The following is a 17,680-nucleotide window of genomic DNA, read 5'->3' on the forward strand; positions in this document are numbered from 1 at the left end:
GGTAAATACATCCTAAGCCTAGCAAAGGTATTTCTGAAACAATATAGCCATTCAAGATTGAGACTTTGATCCACAATCTTCTATTAGGAATCAACCCAACTGGTGTCTGGACTTACTGAGGCTCAGGTTCTTTAGTTGAGCTTTTCATTCTGGAGGCTGCTGGATTATAGTTCTTGCTTCTTCTGTCTGCCTTCTGGTGGATGAGAATAAAAGGTTTGTGCAAGCTTCCTGATGGGAGGGACTGCATGTGGGGAAAATTGGATCTTGCTCTGGTGGGCAGGACAGTAAAACTTTAATCCAATTGTCTGCTGGTGGGTGGGGCTGTACTCCTTCCTTGTTAGTTGTTTGGCCTCAGGTGACCCAGGCTATATGGGAAGGTTAATGGCGACCTCTAAGTGGACTTACTCAAACATGCGCCTCCAAGGACTGCTGCTGCCAGTGCCCCTGCTCCTGAGGCAGGCCACTGCCAACCTACACCTCCAACATTCACAGGTAGATCTGGCCCAGTGCTCTGTGGGGTCACTGCTCCTTTCCCCTGGGTTCTGGTGCACACAAGGTTTTGTTTGTGGTCTCCAAGAGTGGAGTCTCTGTTTCCCCCAGTACTGGGGAAGTCCTGTAATCAAATCCCACTGCTGCTGCTGCTAAGTCACTTCAGTCGTGTCCGACTCTGTGTGACCCCATAGACAGCAGCCCACCAGACACTCCCGTCCCTGGCATTCTCCAGGCAAGAACACTGGAGTGGGTTTCCATTTCCTTCTCCAATGCATGAAAGTGAAAAGTGAAAGTGAAGTCGCTCAGTCATATCTGATTCCTAGACCCCACAGACTGCAGCCCACCAGGCTCCTCTGTCGATGGGATTTTCCAGGCAAGAATACCAGAGTGGGGTGCCATTGCCTTCTCCACAAATCCCACTGGCCTTCAAATTCAGATCACTGGGGATTCCCAGTCCCTTTGCCAGATCCCCAGGCTGGGAAGCCTGATGTAGGTCCAAGAACCTTCACAACAGTAGAAAAACTTCTTTGGTATTATGGTTCTCCAGATTGTGGATCACCAACCCAGCAGGTATGAGATTTGATTTTATTGTGATTGCCCCCCTCCTATCGCTCCTTGGGGCTTCTTCTTTGTCCTTGCACTTGGGGTATCATTTTTTGGTGGGTTCCAGTGGCCTCCTGACGATGGATGTTCAATAGCTAGTTATAATTTCAGTGTTCTCATGGGTGAAGATAAGCGCATATCCTTCTACTCTGCCATCTTGAACCTGTCTTTCAGTTCTTAGTCAGCTTCTCTACAGGAGGAATAAAGAGATTGCTAAGGATGCCTTTGCATGTTGGTCCTATTTCCCCATGGGATGGTGGGAAGAGTGCTTTGCTCTGTTTTTCAAGCTGTCTTAGTCAGTTTTGGCTTCTATAACAAAAACACTGTAGACTGGGTAACTTAAACAGCAGAGATTTATTTCTCACAGTTCTGGAGGCTGGAAAGTCCAAAATCAAGGTGCTGGGCAATTCAATGTCTGGCGAGAGCTCTCCTGCTAGTTATATGGTAAATGAAGAGAGAGAAACTGAACTTACTTGTGTCTCTTCTTATTCAGGCACTAATTCCATCATGAGGACCAACCTTCATGACCTAACTACTTCCCAGGGTCACACATCTTAAGCCATCATATTAAGGATTAGGGCTTCAACATAATAAATTTGTGGGGGACCTAGTGCGTAGCATACACCAAGTAAAGGTCTTTAAAAGAACCACTTATAGAGACTGGGGTGTCTTGCATGAAGATTATGACATCTCACCACCACTACACTCTCCCCACCATCCCCCACCCCCAGACAGCTGATGCCAACTAAGTTGGAGCAACTCCAGGCCTCACAGTGGCATTGGTCCTGAGTGGAGTTTCCAAAAATGAACTAGAGTTTCCTGGATTTGTGGGGAGGTGAACTCATGTAACTCAGATTGGGACTTGAACCTAAATGGCCAGGACTTGAATCTGGCCAAAACCCACAGTGTTCCACTTGAGATCACACACCTTGTCTCAGGAATTAATGAAGCTCAGGTTCTTAATCTTTCATTGCAGAAAGCATTCAGTGAGAGACAAAGTGATAGGTAAGAAGTGGATTTATTTAGAGAGAAACACACATCACAGACAGTGTATGGGCCATCTCAGAAGATGAGAGTGGCCTCAGAATATGGTGTGGTTAGATTTTAAGAGTTGGGTAATCTCATAGGCTAATGATTGGGAGAACTGTTCCAACTACTGTGGGCAAGGGGCAGAAATTTCCAGGAACTGACTTGACTCCATGTCGAGCACTTTTATCATTCATATAACAGCATCTAAAGGACCACTTACGTTATTAGTTCCAAGAAAATGTCTCTAAACAATGGTTCCCTGGTGGCTCAGATGGTAAAGAATCTGCCTGCAATGGGGGAGACCTCGGTTCATTCCCTGGGTCAGGAAGATCCCCTGGAGAAGGAAATGGCAACCTACTCCAGTATTCTCACCTGGAGAATCCCACGGACAGAGAAGCCTGGCAGGCTATACAGTCCATGGGGTCGTGAAGAGTTCATCCCAACTGAGAGTAACATACATACAAAATACTATTGAGTTTGTTCTCATTTGAGGTACAAAAGGGCTTTTTTCCTATATACATAAACTAGAAAATAACATTAAGAAATAAAAATATTGCTGTAAATTTTAAGTTAACAAAGGCAAGAACATATTCCTAAGATTTCACTGTTCAACATACTATGTATGCTATTGAAATTTATAATAAAATGTAATCTAAAGCTTAAAAAATGAAAATAAGGTAGAACGACTAAAATAAGTTAGAAAAACAAGACTGGAAGGTGACTGTGGCTCAGATCATGAACTCATTATTGCAAAATTCAGACTTAAATTGAAGAAAGTAGGAATAACCACTAGGCCATTCAGGTATGACCTAAATCAAATCCCTTACAATTATACAGTAGAAGTGACAACTAGATTCAAGGGATTAGGTCTGATAGACAGAGTGCCTGAAGAACTATGGACAGAGGTTCATGACATTTGTACAGGAGGCAGTGATCAAGACCCAAGAAAAAGAAATGCAAAAAGGCAAAATGGTTTTCTGAGAAGGCCTTACAAATCACTGAGAAAAGAAGAGAAGCAAAAGGCAAAGGAGAAAAGGAAAGATATATGCATCAGAATGCAGATTTCCAAAGACTAGAAAGGAGAGATAAGAAAGCCTTCCTCAATGATCAATGCAAAAAAATAGAGGAAAACAATAGAATGGAAAAGACTAGGGATCTCGTCAAGAAAATTAGAGATACCAAGGGAACATTTCATGCAAAGAGGAGCACAATAAAGGACAGAAATGGTGTGGACCTAACAGAAGCAGAAGATATTAAGAAGAGGTGGCAAGAATAAACAGAAGAACTATACAAAAAAAGATACTCATGACCCAGATAACCACAATGGTGTGATCACTCACCTGCAGCCAGACAACCTGGAATGTGAAGTCAAGTGGGCCTTAGGAAGCATCACTATGAACAGAGCTACTGGAGGTGATGGAATTCCAGTTGAACTATTTCAAATCCTGAAAGATGATGCTGTGAAAGCACTGCACTCAATATGCCAACAAATTTGGAAAACTCAGCAGTGGCCACAGGGCTGGAAAAGGTCAGTTTTGTTCCAGAAAGAAAGGCAATGCCAAAGAATGTTCAAATGATTGAATTGCACTCATCTCACGCCCTAGCAAAGTAACGCTTAAAATTCTCCAAGCCAGGCTTCAACAGTATGCGAACCATGGACTTCCAGATGTCCAAGCTGGATTTAGAAAAGGCAGAGGAACAAGAGATCAAATTGCCAACATCTGTTGGATCATAGAAAAAGCAAGCGAATTGGCAGAATGCAAACAACTAAAGAACCTCTTGACGAAAGTGAAAAAGTTAGCTTAAAACTCAGCATTCAGAAAAATAAGATCATGGCATTCGGTCCCATCACTTTATGGCAAATAGATGGGGAAACAATGGAAACAGTGAGAGAAGTTATTTTCTTGGGCTCCAAAATCACTGCAGATGGTGACTGCAGCCATGAAATTAAAAGACGCTTGCTCCTTGGAAGAAAAGCTACGACCAACCTAGACAGCATATTAAAAAGCTGAGACATTACTTTGCCAACAAAGGTCTGTCTACTCAAAGCTATGGTTTTTCTAGTAGTCATGTATAGATGTGAGAGCTGGACTATAAAGAAAGCTGAGGGCTGAAGAATTGATGCTTTTGAACTGTGGTGTTGGAGAAGACTCTTGAGAGTCCTCTGAACTGCAAGGAGATCCAACCAGTCCATCCTAGGGGAAATCAGTCCTGAATATTCACTGAAAGGATGGATGCTAAAGCTGAAGCTAGTTCCAATAATTTGGCCACCTGATGCAAAGAACTGACTCATTGGAAAAGACCCAGATGCTGGGAAAGATTGAAGGCAGGAGTAGAAGGGGTCGACAGAGGATGAGATGGATGGATGGCATCACCGATTCAATGGACATGAGTTTGAGCAAGCTCCGGGAGTTGATGATGGACAGGGAAGCCTGGTGTGCTGCAGTCCATGGAGTATCAGAGTTGGACATGATTGAGCTACTGAACTGACCATATGATCCAGCAATTCTAGTTCTGATCATTAATCTAAAGGAAATAAAATTACCATCTCTAAAAGATAATGCACCCTTTTGTTCATTGCAGCGTTGTTCATAGTAACCATGACATGGAAACAACCTACATACCCATCAATAAATGAATGTGTAAAGAAGGTGTGATATATATGTATATATAATGGAATATTATTCAGCAATATAAAAAAGAAAGAAATCTGCCAGTTGACACAATATGGATGGACCTTGAGGGTGTTATGCTAAGTGAAATAAGACAGAGAAAAACAAATACTATATGATATACCTTATATGTGGAATCTTAAACAAACAAACAAAAAAGGACAAACACAAAAAACCTCATAGATACAGAGAACAGATTTGTGGTTACCAAAGGCAGGGAGTGGAAGGTGTAGACAAAATGGGTGAAGGTGGTTAAAAGTTAGACTTTTGGTTTTAAGATACATAAGTCCTAGGGATGTAAGGTGCAGCATAATGGCTCTGGTGAATTATGCTGTACTGTACATCTGGCTGATACTAAGAGAGTGGATCTTGACGTTCTCATTGTATGAAAAAAATTGTAACTATGTGGTGATGGATGCTAAATCAATTTATTGTGGTAATCATTTCATAATACATACATATGTCAAGTCCTTATGCTGTACACCTAAAACAATGTTACATGTCCCTTGTATTTCAATTTAAAGAAATGCATTTTTAAAACATTAAATAGTGTCTTGGTCACATGTGGCTAGTGGCTACTACATTGGACTGTATAGTTATGGAATATTTTCATCACTTCAGAAGGTTCAGTAGGACAATGCTATTTTAGTTTCAGAGCCAACCATTTTTGACACTGAGAAAACATTCCCGTCTCCTCTGCATGATGAGATTCTTAATATTTTAATCTTCAGTGAATTTGAGCTTTTAAAAAGTATGAAGATACCTGATATCAGAAGCTTGTAAGAACAAAATATTATTTCTCATTTTAGAGGCAGGCCAAGTTCCCCTGATAACTCTATTTTTAAACAGCCTAACTAGGCCAAAAGACAGGCAGAAATCCAAAGTTGCAAAACTTTTTCCTAGAAGCCTGAATGCCTTTCAGATTGCTTACAGACCATAAAAATTCAGCACTGGGAGGTTCAAAATGTTGAGTTAGTGACCTCATGCATTCAACTTTTTCTCAGAAGTTTTCATGGCTTCTTTTCTAAGCATACAATGCACTTCTTTGTATCACATTCTTTTCCCATATTTGTAACTTTCACTTCCCTTTTACATGATACATAATGTAATGTAATGTAATAAGGTTGTATTATTTACTGATGTGGATACATATTTATGCAAATATTAAAGAAGAGAAAACTTTTAGGAACATTTTTGGAATTCCGTCATCTTAAAAGCTGATAAGGGACTTCCCTGATGATACAGTGGTTAAGAATCCACGTGCCATTGCAGGGGACATGGGTTTGATCCCTGGTCCAGGGAGATTTCACATGCCAGGGAGCAGCTAAGTCCAAGCACCACAACTCCTGAAGCTTGTGTGTCCCAGAGCCCACATACCACAGCTACTGAGTCCATGTGCTGCAACTCCTGAAGCTCACGCTCCCCAGCAAGAGAAGTCACTGCAGTGAGAAGCCCGCAGATCACAGCAAAGGGTAGCTCCCACTTACTGTGACTAGAGAAAGCCCGCATGAAGCAACTCAGTGCAACCAAAAACAAAACAAATAAATAAATCATATGTTTTTAAAAGCTGATAAAACTAGAGTTTTTTCTTTGCTTGAAACAAGAAAAATTATGAGTTTTTAAAACTTTAGAGTTCATTATACAGCTCTTCTTCTCACACCTAAGAACAAGCTGAAAAATCAGTTTAAATTTTCTCTAAATGCTTCCTCTGAAAGACTTAAGAGAACAGGATCATCAAAAAACACATTTGCTGTCTATTGAAGACATGTTCAAAACTCAGAAATTTTACCCAATATTTAGTCAGAATATGTTATCTATATCTGCCTAGAGTGGGAAAATCTGTTTAACCTAGAGAGTCTTATTATGGCTTTTTTTTTTATAAAACTGTCAGAGGATTATAGGGAGACTGAGAAGGCATAGCTTCTTTACAAGCAATATGGCCACCAATACAGAGCAACTCCTTATATCCTCTTGGAGCACTGAAGCCCACAGGGAAACAAACTCACTAGAGAATTCTATATATGTGATGTTTATTGTGGCTACCACTGTACGGCTCTGGCACCAAATTCCTGAAAATAAATTATTATGATGAAAAATGTTTTTCATATATGCAGAATTTTTTTTTAACTCTTAGGAACCTTTTTTAAATGGAAACTGATCATTCATACACGCCCCCTAACCCTTTCTTACAATTAAAGGAAGACAGAGAGACTGACTTTGGAAAACTAATGGATAATGCTCAACAATTTATGAAAAGTTTATTAACTTTCTAAAGTTTACTGCGGTCCTCTTAGAATTATCCCAGACATAGCATGGGTTTATATAAAATGAACCACCAATGATATTAGAAACCAGAGAAAGGAAAGAGTATCAAAGATTTGGATTGAAATGAACTGTCAAGATTTTGAATTTCCAGGAAGGGCAACATTGCAGTGAATTCTAGATGGAGTCGGCAGGGAGAGAAGGTGACAGAAATGAGCTAACTTCTCTCAGGGTTTTGTAAGGATGCAAAATGCTGTCTTTGGTGCTTTTTAGACTTTAGAGGGCATAAGAATCAAATCTGCCCAGAATGCAGCTTTTAATAGACTAAGTCTAGATTAGAGCCTGAGATTCTCCATTTCTAACAGACTCCCGACAAAGATCCATCTATTCAAAGATATGGTTTTTCCAATAGACATGTACAGATGTGAGACTTGGATCATAAAGAAGGTTGAGCACCGAAGAACTGATGCTTTCCAACTATGGTGCTGGAGAAGACACTTGAGAGTCCCTTGGACAGCAAGGAGATCAAACCACTCAACCCTAAAGGAAATCAACCCTAAATATTCATTGGAAAGACTGGTGTTGAAGTGGAAGCTCCAATACTTTGGCCACCTGATGCAAAGAGCCAACTCATTGGAAAAGACCCTGATGCTGAGAAAGATTGAAGGCATGAGGAGAAGGGGGTGACAGAGGAGAAGATGATTGGATGGCATCACAGACTCAATGGACATGAGTTTCAGCAAACTCCAGGAGATGGTGAAGGATAAGAAAGCCTGGTGTGCTGCAGTCCACAGGGTCTCAAAAAGAGTCCAACATGACAGAGCAACAGAACAACAGACTCCCAGGTAATCCAATGCCTCGTTTCCATGAACATCATTTTGAGTAACAAAGAAAGTTGTGATAGATTCAGCTATCACAATCAACAAAGAACTCATGTTTATATTGATGCTTTGTTGTCTAAGCCCAGTCCTCATATATTTTATGTCATTTGATTTTAAACACATAAAACAGGATTCTGTATCTGCTCTTATATATCACCTCGTATATTCTATATTGCCTTTTCCAAATTGAATCCAATTAGATATGCCAGCAATAAAAGTTTGCCACACTCAAAGAGGTTTAGAAAATGTTGAGTTAAGCAGTTAGATAAGCTCCTTAACTACTACAGGACTTTCAGAACCTTTAACCCAAATGTACATTATGCATCTTCAAGAAAGAATTGGTCACACATAATGCTTTCTTAGTAAACTTATTCGTACTTACTGGAGTACCTTCCAAATGCTGTGAATAGTGAGGTTTTGAATACAAGTTCTGAGGTTGCCTTGGTTCTTACTTTTATAGATACTACTTTGCTCAGCCCAAGAGATGACCTACACTTAACTGAAAGTTGCTGATAAGAGGGTTTTCAAAGATGACTAAGGTATCAGGTTAAAAATAATGATTATCTTTGGACCAATCAGGGCAATCTTTGCAGTCAATCAGATGAGGTTCTGCAAGGAGTGACTTTTGTATTAAACACCAGAAGACATGTTATAGAATTAGGACGTTCCCATTTCATGCATTACAACAGAGCTCCTATAACCTGTTAAGAAATGATAGGAAAACAGGACAGACCAGTCTTCTGTGTACCGCACGGAAATGGAACAACATGAGAACTACAGCGAGAAAGTGCTCAATTCAGGGGTATGGTTTACTCAGAAAGTTTTCCAATCGTGCTGCATAGCGCCTTGTAATCACTGCCTTTGCAAGTGAAGAGTAAAAGCAAATATTCTCCAGCACAAAATCTGGGAAGTCTGATCTCACTCCTGCTCACTATGATGACTGGGTAAGAAGCTTCTAGCTATATAAAGCATGTGAAATTCAAAGCTTCAAGAAATACTTCGACCTTTCCTTGGACTGGTCATGCTGAAATAAATGGTAGACTGAGAGTTTGCCTACAACAAATGGACCCAGGGAGCTGACGGGTTCCTCCCTTCTGTGAATTCTGAGTGTATAATGAACTTCCTTTTAACATAAAAAATGAAAAGAGCTTTAACCAAAATTGGCTTTATATTTTATACATATGTAGAATTTAATGCCTTCAAACTTTAGGAGGAAGTAGCAAATACACTTTCATGGCAGCTAGTGAGGCTCCTTGATAACAAAGTTTCATCTCATAGGGAACTAGAGTGTGATGATTCTCAACATTTGACTGCATTAGAATCACCCAGAAAGCTTGTCAAAACACAGATTACTGCAACTCATCCTGGACTTTCTGATTCAGCAGGACTGGGATAGTGCCTGAGGATTTACATTTATCACAAGATCTCAGATGATGCTGCTGCTTTGAAGAGGGCTACAGGAAAGGAAAAAGCCTTACTGATCAGCTGAAGCATCCCCTTTTCCTTACAGATGCAAAGTCTGAGGCACACATAAGAAGTCAACACCCAAGCTGGGGTCAGCAACAGTCCCTTCGACTAGAAGTCACGTGGGCATCCTTGCAGTACACACCCAGATCGCCACCACTGCTTCAGTCTTGTGCAGTTTCTTAGAATGTCACACACCTCCTCCCTACACACTCCTCCTCTCCATTCCTGAATCAGAAAAAATTGTGACAGACTTTGATGTGGGCAAAAAAAAAATCACTGGGTGTCCTGTCTCTCTACCCTTCTGGTCTATCTTTTCTTTGTAATGTCTTGCAGCTATTTTATGACTCTAAAAGTTGTGGGAAACTATAACAATGCAAATGATTCTTGTCTGTAGAAATGCACGTGAACTGGGACTTTTGAAATAAAACTGAGCATCGGGTTACAGGTATCAACCAGGCATGTATCTATTTGTAAAACTATTTCAGCATTCTCAATTGCCTGTGTGTATATGTATGTGTTTCTTTTAATTCTCTCTTGAATCTGTAACATCTTACTGAGTCCCACATTAAGTAATGAGTTAAATAAAATCCTTGGCATTGGTTCATTTACTATTTTGTATAATTTGTCTATCACAACTTTACATTTTTTAAAATTATCTTTTAACATCCTAAAAAAGAGTGCTTCTTGAATGACAGATTAAGGGTTTTCAAAAATCTGCTCCTTCATAAAAATCAATAAAAGAAGTGGCAAAAATTGTCCAGATTAACTTTTTCTTGGAGTTTGGAAATTAACTAAAGGATTGCAAAATTTCAAGGAGTGTTTATCAAGAAAAATTGCTGAATTTTGGTAAGAGAAGCTAGCTGCTTTGTGGCATTTTTAACTCGACCTAATCCCATCTTCCTCTTCACGTCTCCATGGTAGCTTTGAAAACAAAAGATCTTACAATTATGGTAGTTGTGCAAACGAGCAGTCTAACAACCACTGAAGGGGACAGAATGAATTTGGAACTTCCCCAAAGCCCCATAACTGCTCAGCTTTGACCACCGTGGAGGCTCATTGAAAATCCCCATTCTCAGGGTTTATCCTTATTTAACCTGACTCAGAACCTGCTCTGTGCCAACAGCCCCATCTCTAGGTAATTTGCTAGAAAAGACAAATCAGTGAGAATATTTCAACTACCTAAGATGATGTTTGGAGAAGGCAATGGCACCCCACTCCAGTACTCTTGCCTGGAAAATCCCATGGATGGAGGAGCCTGGTGGGCTGCAGTCCATGGGGTCGCTGAGGGTCAGACACGACTGAGCTTTCACTTTTCACTTTCATGCGTTGGAGAAGGAAATGGCAACCCACTCTAGTGTTTTTGCCTGGAGAATCCCAGGGACGGGGGAGCCTGGTGGGCTGCCGTCTATGGGGTTGCACAGAGTCAGACACGACTGAAGTGAGTTAGCTTAGCTAAGATGATGTTACTAGGTTGGGCTAACCAAAACACTTAAAAAGAACAACTGGAAAATGAGAGCTTCATAAAGGACCTTGAAAAACTCACACCTATTCTTTAGAATCTGTAAGACCGTGAATAGGGCTGTATGTTTGCACAGGAAAAACCTGATAAGGTTTTAACGTCTCATCACCAGATTGCCTTGACACTCTACACAAACAGAAAGTAAAGGCTAAGGCAAAGTTTTAAACTGCCTGCAAGATTGTAGAAGATAACCCCCAGCACACACACACAGCCAATCAGCAAAGGCTGAGAGAGTTATTGGTTCAAAGCATTTATGGAAATCTCTCTACTCATTCGCTGACATTAAGCTAACCAGGCAGACTTCAAAGGCCACACGTGACAAAGAATATACTTTATAAAATTGGTCCAGAAAAGTCACCAATGAATAAAAAAACAGCAACAATAATAACAAAAACAGCACAAAAACAAATCCTGGAGAGAAGAGAGTGATTTTCAGAGTCACCACAATATGTTATTTTAAACGTCTAGTTGTCAGCAACAACAACAAAAATTAAAAATAAGGGACTTCCCTGGTGGTCCATTGGCTAAGACCGCACTCCCAAAGCAGGGTACCTGGGTTTGATCCTTGGTTGGGGAACTAGACCCTACAGGCTGCAACTAAGAATTCCCATGTTCCTGAATGCCCTAAGACTTGGTACAGCCAAATAAATAAAATTAATTAATTAATTCAAAAAGCAGCGTGTACTTAAAAAAAAATGAAGCACATAAAGATATGTGAATGTATAGCTCATGGAAAAGAAAGTATCCCATCAATTCTCCCTGACGAACTCCAGATTTGGACTTACTAACCAAAGACTTTAAGAAGAACTTTTTAGTTTTTCTAATGAACTAAAGGAAACTGTGTCCAAACAATCAAAAGTATAATAATTCAAAAATGAACTCAAAAAAACAATCCCTTCAAAAGAGTATAAAGATGCAAAATATTTAGAAATAAGTCTTTGTAACCAGAAGACTTGTACTGAAACTCTGTAAAGCATTACTGAAAGAAATTAATAAATAAATAAATGCAAAGGTAGCCCACATGCAAGGATCAGAAGACACTATCAATAGGATGGCAACATTCCACAAACTGATCTATAGACTCAACTTAATTTCTATCAAAACCACATCTGACCTATTTTTGCAGAAATTGACAAATTGATTACAAATTTACAAGGAAATTCATGGAAACCAAAGCAATCTTGAAAAAGATAAAGTTGTAAGATTTAGAATTCCCAGTTTCAAAGCTTATTATGAAGTTATGGTAATTTAGACGATGTGGTACTGGCATAGGATAGACATATAGATCAATGGAGCAAAACTGAGTCCAGAAATACTCACATTGATGGTCAATTGATTTTCAGCAAAACAATTCATTGGATAAACAACAATGCTTTCAACAAATGATGCTGAAACAACTGGGTATAAAATAATAAAACCTAACTCCTACCTAACACCATACATAAAAATTAACTTAAAAATGACATTGGGCTCAGCAATGGTTTTTTAGATGACTTTAAAAGCACAAGCAACAAAAGTAAAAATAGATTAATTCAATTTCATAGAAAGTAAAAATGTTTTGTGATTCAAAACAATAAAGTAAAAAGATAGTCCATAAAGGGAAAATATATGTAAATGATATATCTGATAAAGGACTTGTACCTAGAATATATTGGGGGAAAAAAAAAAAAAAAAAAACTACAACTCAACAATAAAAAGAGCTCAAAGAAAAAGGAGGAAAATTTTTCTCCATTAAGTGATACTCATTGTTACTGTTCAGTCATTATGTGATTATGTCATGTCTGACTCTTTGAGACCCCATGGACTGCAGCATACCAGGCTTCCCAGTGCTTCAGCATCTCCCGGAGTTTGCTCAGATTTATGTCCATTGAGTTGGTGATGCTATCTAACCATCTCATCCTCCGCTGCCCACTTTCTTGCCTTCAATCTTTCCCAGCATCAGGGTCTTTTCCAATGAGTAGGCTCTTCGCATCAGGTGGCCAAGTATTGGAGCTTCAGCTTCAGCATGGTCCTTCCAATGAATATTCAGGGTTGATTTCCTTTAGGATTGACTGGTTTGATCTCCTTGCAGGCCAAGGGACTCTCAAGAGTCTTCTTCAGTCACAGTTTGAAAGCATCAATTCTTCAGTGCTCAGCCTTCTTTATGGTCCAACTCTCTCATCCACACATGACTACTGGAAAAGCCATAGCTTTCTCTATACAGACCTTTGTCAGCAAAGTGATGTCTATACTTTTTAATACACTGTCTAGGTTTGTCACATCTTTTCTTCCAAGGAGCCAGTGTCTTTTAATTTCATGACTGCAGTCACCATGCGCAGTAATTTGCGAGCACAAGAAAATAAAATCTGTCACTGCTTCTACTATTTCCCCTCCTATTTGCCATGAAGTGATGAGCCCAGATGCCATGATCGTAGTTTTTTTAATGTTAAGTTTCAAGCCAGCTATTTCACTCTCCTCTTTCACCTTCATCAAGAGGCTCTTTAGTTCCTCTTTACTTTTGCCATTAGAGTGGTATCATCTGCATATCTGAGGTTGTTAATATTTCTTCCAGTAGTCTTGTTTCCAGCTATGATTCGTTCAGCCTGGCATTGTGCATGACGTACTCTGCACAGAGTAGGGAGTAGGAAGTCAAGAAACACCTGGAGTAACAGGCAAATTTGGCCTTGGAATACGGAATGAAGCAGGGCAAAGACTAATAGAGTTTTGCCAAAAAAATGCACTGGTCATAGCAAACACCCTCTTCCAACAACACAAGAGAAGACTCTACACATGGACATCACCAGATGGTCAACACCAAAATCAGATTGATTATATTCTTTGCAGCCAAAGATGGAGAAGCTCTATACAGTCAACAAAAACAAGACCAAGAGCTGACTGTGGCTCAGATCATGAACTCCTTATTGCCAAATTCAGACTTAAATTGAAGAAAGGAGGGAAAACCACTAGACCATTCAGGTATGACCTAAATCAAATCCCTTATGATTATACAGTGGAAGTGAGAAATAGATTTAAGGAACTAGATCTGATAGATAGAGTGCCTGATGAACTGTAGACAGAGGTTCGTAACATTGTACAGGAGACAGGGATCAAGACCATCCCCATGGAAAAGAAATCCAAAAAAAGCAAAATGGCTGTCTGGGGAGGCCTTACAAATAGCTGTGAAAAGAAGAGAAGCGAAAAGCAAAGGAGAAAAGGAAAGATAGAAGCATCTGAATGCAGAGTTCCAAAGAAGAGCAAGAAGAGATAAGAAAGCCTTCCTCAGTGATCAATGCAAAGAAATAGACAAAAACAACAGAATGGGAAAGACTAGAGATCTCTTCAAGAAAATTAGAGATACCAAAGGAACATTTCATGCAAAGATGGGCTAGATAAAGGACAGAAATGGTATGGACCTAACAGAAGCAGAAGATATTAAGAAGAGGTGGCAAGAATACACAGAAGAACTGTATAGAAAAGATCTTTACGACCCAGATAATCACGATGGTGTGATCACTGACCTAGAGCCAGACATCCTGGAATGTGAAGTCAAGTGGGCCTTAGAAAGCATCACTACGAACAAAGCTAGTGGAGGTGATGGAATTCCAGTTGAGCTATTTCAAATCCTGAAAGATGATGCTGTGAAAGTGTTGCACTCAATATGCCAGCAAATTCGGAAAACTCAGCAGTGGCCACAGGACTGGAAAAGTCAGTTTTCATTCCAATCCCAAAGAAAGGCAATGCCAAAGAATGCTCAAACTACCGCACAATTGCACTCATCTCACACACTAGTAAAGTAATGCTCAAAATTCTCCAAGTCAGGCTTCAGCAGTACAGGAGCCGTGAACTTCCAGATGTTCAAGCTGGTTTTAGAAAAGGCAGAGGATCAAATTGCCAACATCCGCTGGATTATCGAAAAAGCAAGAGAGCTCCAGAAAAACATTTATTTCTGCTTTATTGACTATGCCAAAGCCTTTGACTGTGTGGATCACAATAAACTGTGGAAAATTCTGAAAGAGATGGGAATACCAGACCACCTGACCTGCCTCTTGAGAAACCTATATGCAGGTCAGGAGGCAACAGTTAGAACTGGACATGGAACAACAGACTGGTTCCAAATAGGAAAAGGAGTACGTCAAGGCTGTATATTGTCACCCTGCTTATTTAACTTCTATGCAGAGTATATCATGAGAAATGCTGGGCTGGAAGAAGCACAAGCTGGAATCAAGATTGCCGGGAGAAATATCAATAACCTCAGATATGCAGATAACACCACCCTTATGGCAGAAAGTGAAGAGGAACTAAAAAGCCTCTTGATGAAAGTGAAAGTGGAGAGTGGAAAAGTTGGCTTAAAGCTCAACATTCAGAAAACGAAGATCATGGCATCTGGTCCCATCACTTCATGGGAAATAGATGGGGAAACAGTGGAAACAGTGTTAGATTTTATTTTTCTGGGCTCCAAAATCACTGCAGATGGCGACTGCAGCCATGAAATTAAACGACGCTTACTCCTTGGAAGGAAAGTTATGACCCACCTAGATAGCATATTCAAGAGCAGAGACATTACTTTGCCAACAAAGGTCCGTCTAGTCAAGGCTATGGTTTTTCCAGTGGTCATGTATGGATGTGAGAGTTGGACTGTGAAGAATGCTGAGCGCTGAAGAATTGATGCTTTTGAACTGTGGTGTTGGAGAAGACTCTTGAGAGTCCCTTGGATTGCAAGGAGATCCAACCAGTCCATTCTGAAGGAGATCAGCCCTGGATGTTCTTTGGAAGAAATGATGCTAAAGCTGAAGCTCCAGTACTTTGGCCACCTCACGCAAAGAGTTGACTCATTGGAAAAGACTCTGATGCTGGGAGGGATTGGGGGCAGGAGGAGAAGGGGATGACAGAGGATGAGTTGGCTGGATGGCATCACTGACTCGATGGACTTGAGTCTGAGTGAACTCCGGGAGTTGGTGATGGACAGGGAGGCCTGGCGTGCTGCGATTCATAGGGTCACAAAGAGTCGGACACGACTGAGTGACTGAACTGAACTGACTCTGCAAAGAAGTTAACTGACAAAGTGACAAGATACAGCCTTGTCATACTCCTTTCCCAATTTGAACCAGTCCATTTCTCCATGTCCACATACAGGTTTCTCAGGAGACAGGTAAGCTGATCTGGTACTCATCTCTTTAAGAATTTTCCAGTAGCTGATGACCTTCATAATATCTGACAATAAATGAATCTCTGCTTTCCTTGAATTGGACAACCTTTTCAAACGGGTAGAGACCGTTCATGGAACAGCTGGCACTGAGGTATATGAAGACCTGAGGTATAAGCTGTCCCTGGAGTTCCCCAGTGGCTACCCTTACAAAACTCTCATGGTGAAGTTCCTCACACCCTGCTGCCACCCCAGCGGGGACACCAAGGGCAACATCTGCCTGGACATCCAGAAAGGCAAGTGATCCGCCCTGTGCGACATCAGAGCCACTCTGCTCTCCCGTCCAGAGTCTGCTCAGAACCCAACATCATAGCCCTTTGAACACATACGCTGCTGAGCTTGGGAAAAACACCCACAGCCCTTAAGAGCCTGCAAAAATACCACTCAAAGCACGTCTCCAGCCAAGAGTCCTGACCTGGGATGTCGAGTTGTCCTTGTGTTTTCTTTTTATTGTTTTTCCTTAGGTGGTCTGCCCTTTCCTCGATTTCTGTACAGGACTCTGTATTTTTCTCTGCAGTATCATTTTCATTTTATTTATGTTTTTAAAATTAAGTGTCAGGTTAAGCCCTTGTGATGACTATATTAAATACGTACAATTGGGTTTTTTTTTAAAGAACTATTGGGAAGGATGTGAAAAAAGTTGAAACCCCCAGACATTGCTGGAAGGAATGCAAACTGATACAGTCACATTGGAAAATAGTTCCTCAGAGTTAAGCATAAAATTGACCCAGAAATTCCTAGGTATACATCAATTTCTACTCCTACCCAAGAGAATTGAAAACATATGCTCCCCTCAGATTTATAAATTAATATCCACATTTTCATAATAGCTAAAAAGTGAAAACAACTCAAATGTCCATCAGCTACTGAATAGATAAAATTTGGTAAATCTATATAATGGATTATTATTTAGTATGAAGTACTGACACATGCAGCAACATGGACAAAACTTAAAACTTATTTTTTAAGTGAAAAACAAATTCAAAAGGCTACAGATTGTATGACTACATTTATATAAAAAATCCACAGTAGGCAAATCCATAGTAACAGAAAGCAGATTAATGGTTGCTAGGGGTTGAAAAAGGAGGAATGATTGTTAATGACTACAGTGTTTTCGGGGGGAGTAATAAAACATTCTGAAATTAAATAGTGGTGATAGTTGCACAGCTTTGTGTATTTACTGAAAATTACTGAATTGTATACTCATTTCTTTCAACTTTATTGATATATAATTAACATACAGGATTGTTAAAATTCAAGGTGTACAATGTCTTGATTTGACACCACTTCTGTATTGTAAAAAGATCACCACAGCAGGGTCAGTTAACAACTCCATTACCTCACATTATCACCATTTCTTTTTTATGATGAGAACATTTAAGATGTACTCTCTTAACAACTTACAAGCATATAATTTGTTGTTGTTGTTTAGTCGCTAAGTCGTGTCTGACTCTTTGCGACCCAGTGAACTGAAGCCCACCAGGCTCCTCTGTCCATGGGAGTTTTCAGTTAAGAGTATTGGAATGGGCTGCCATTTCCTCCTCTAAGAGATCTTCCTGACCCAAGGATTGAA

The 17,680-nt window shown here is 40.1% G+C and overlaps 1 long non-coding RNA gene and 1 pseudogene across 1 annotated transcript in view; one reads left to right on the forward strand and one right to left on the reverse strand.

Moving 5' to 3' along the window:
- The window catches only part of LOC138987265 (uncharacterized), a 55,761-nt gene that overhangs the window by 19,037 nt on the left and 19,044 nt on the right, over positions 1-17,680 (reverse strand). The window lies entirely within an intron of this gene.
- LOC102274914 (ubiquitin-conjugating enzyme E2 C pseudogene) lies at positions 16,100-16,521 on the forward strand (annotated as a pseudogene).

This window comes from Bos mutus, chromosome 1 (assembly GCF_027580195.1).
Source record: "Bos mutus isolate GX-2022 chromosome 1, NWIPB_WYAK_1.1, whole genome shotgun sequence".
Classification (NCBI taxonomy): domain Eukaryota; kingdom Metazoa; phylum Chordata; class Mammalia; order Artiodactyla; family Bovidae; genus Bos; species Bos mutus.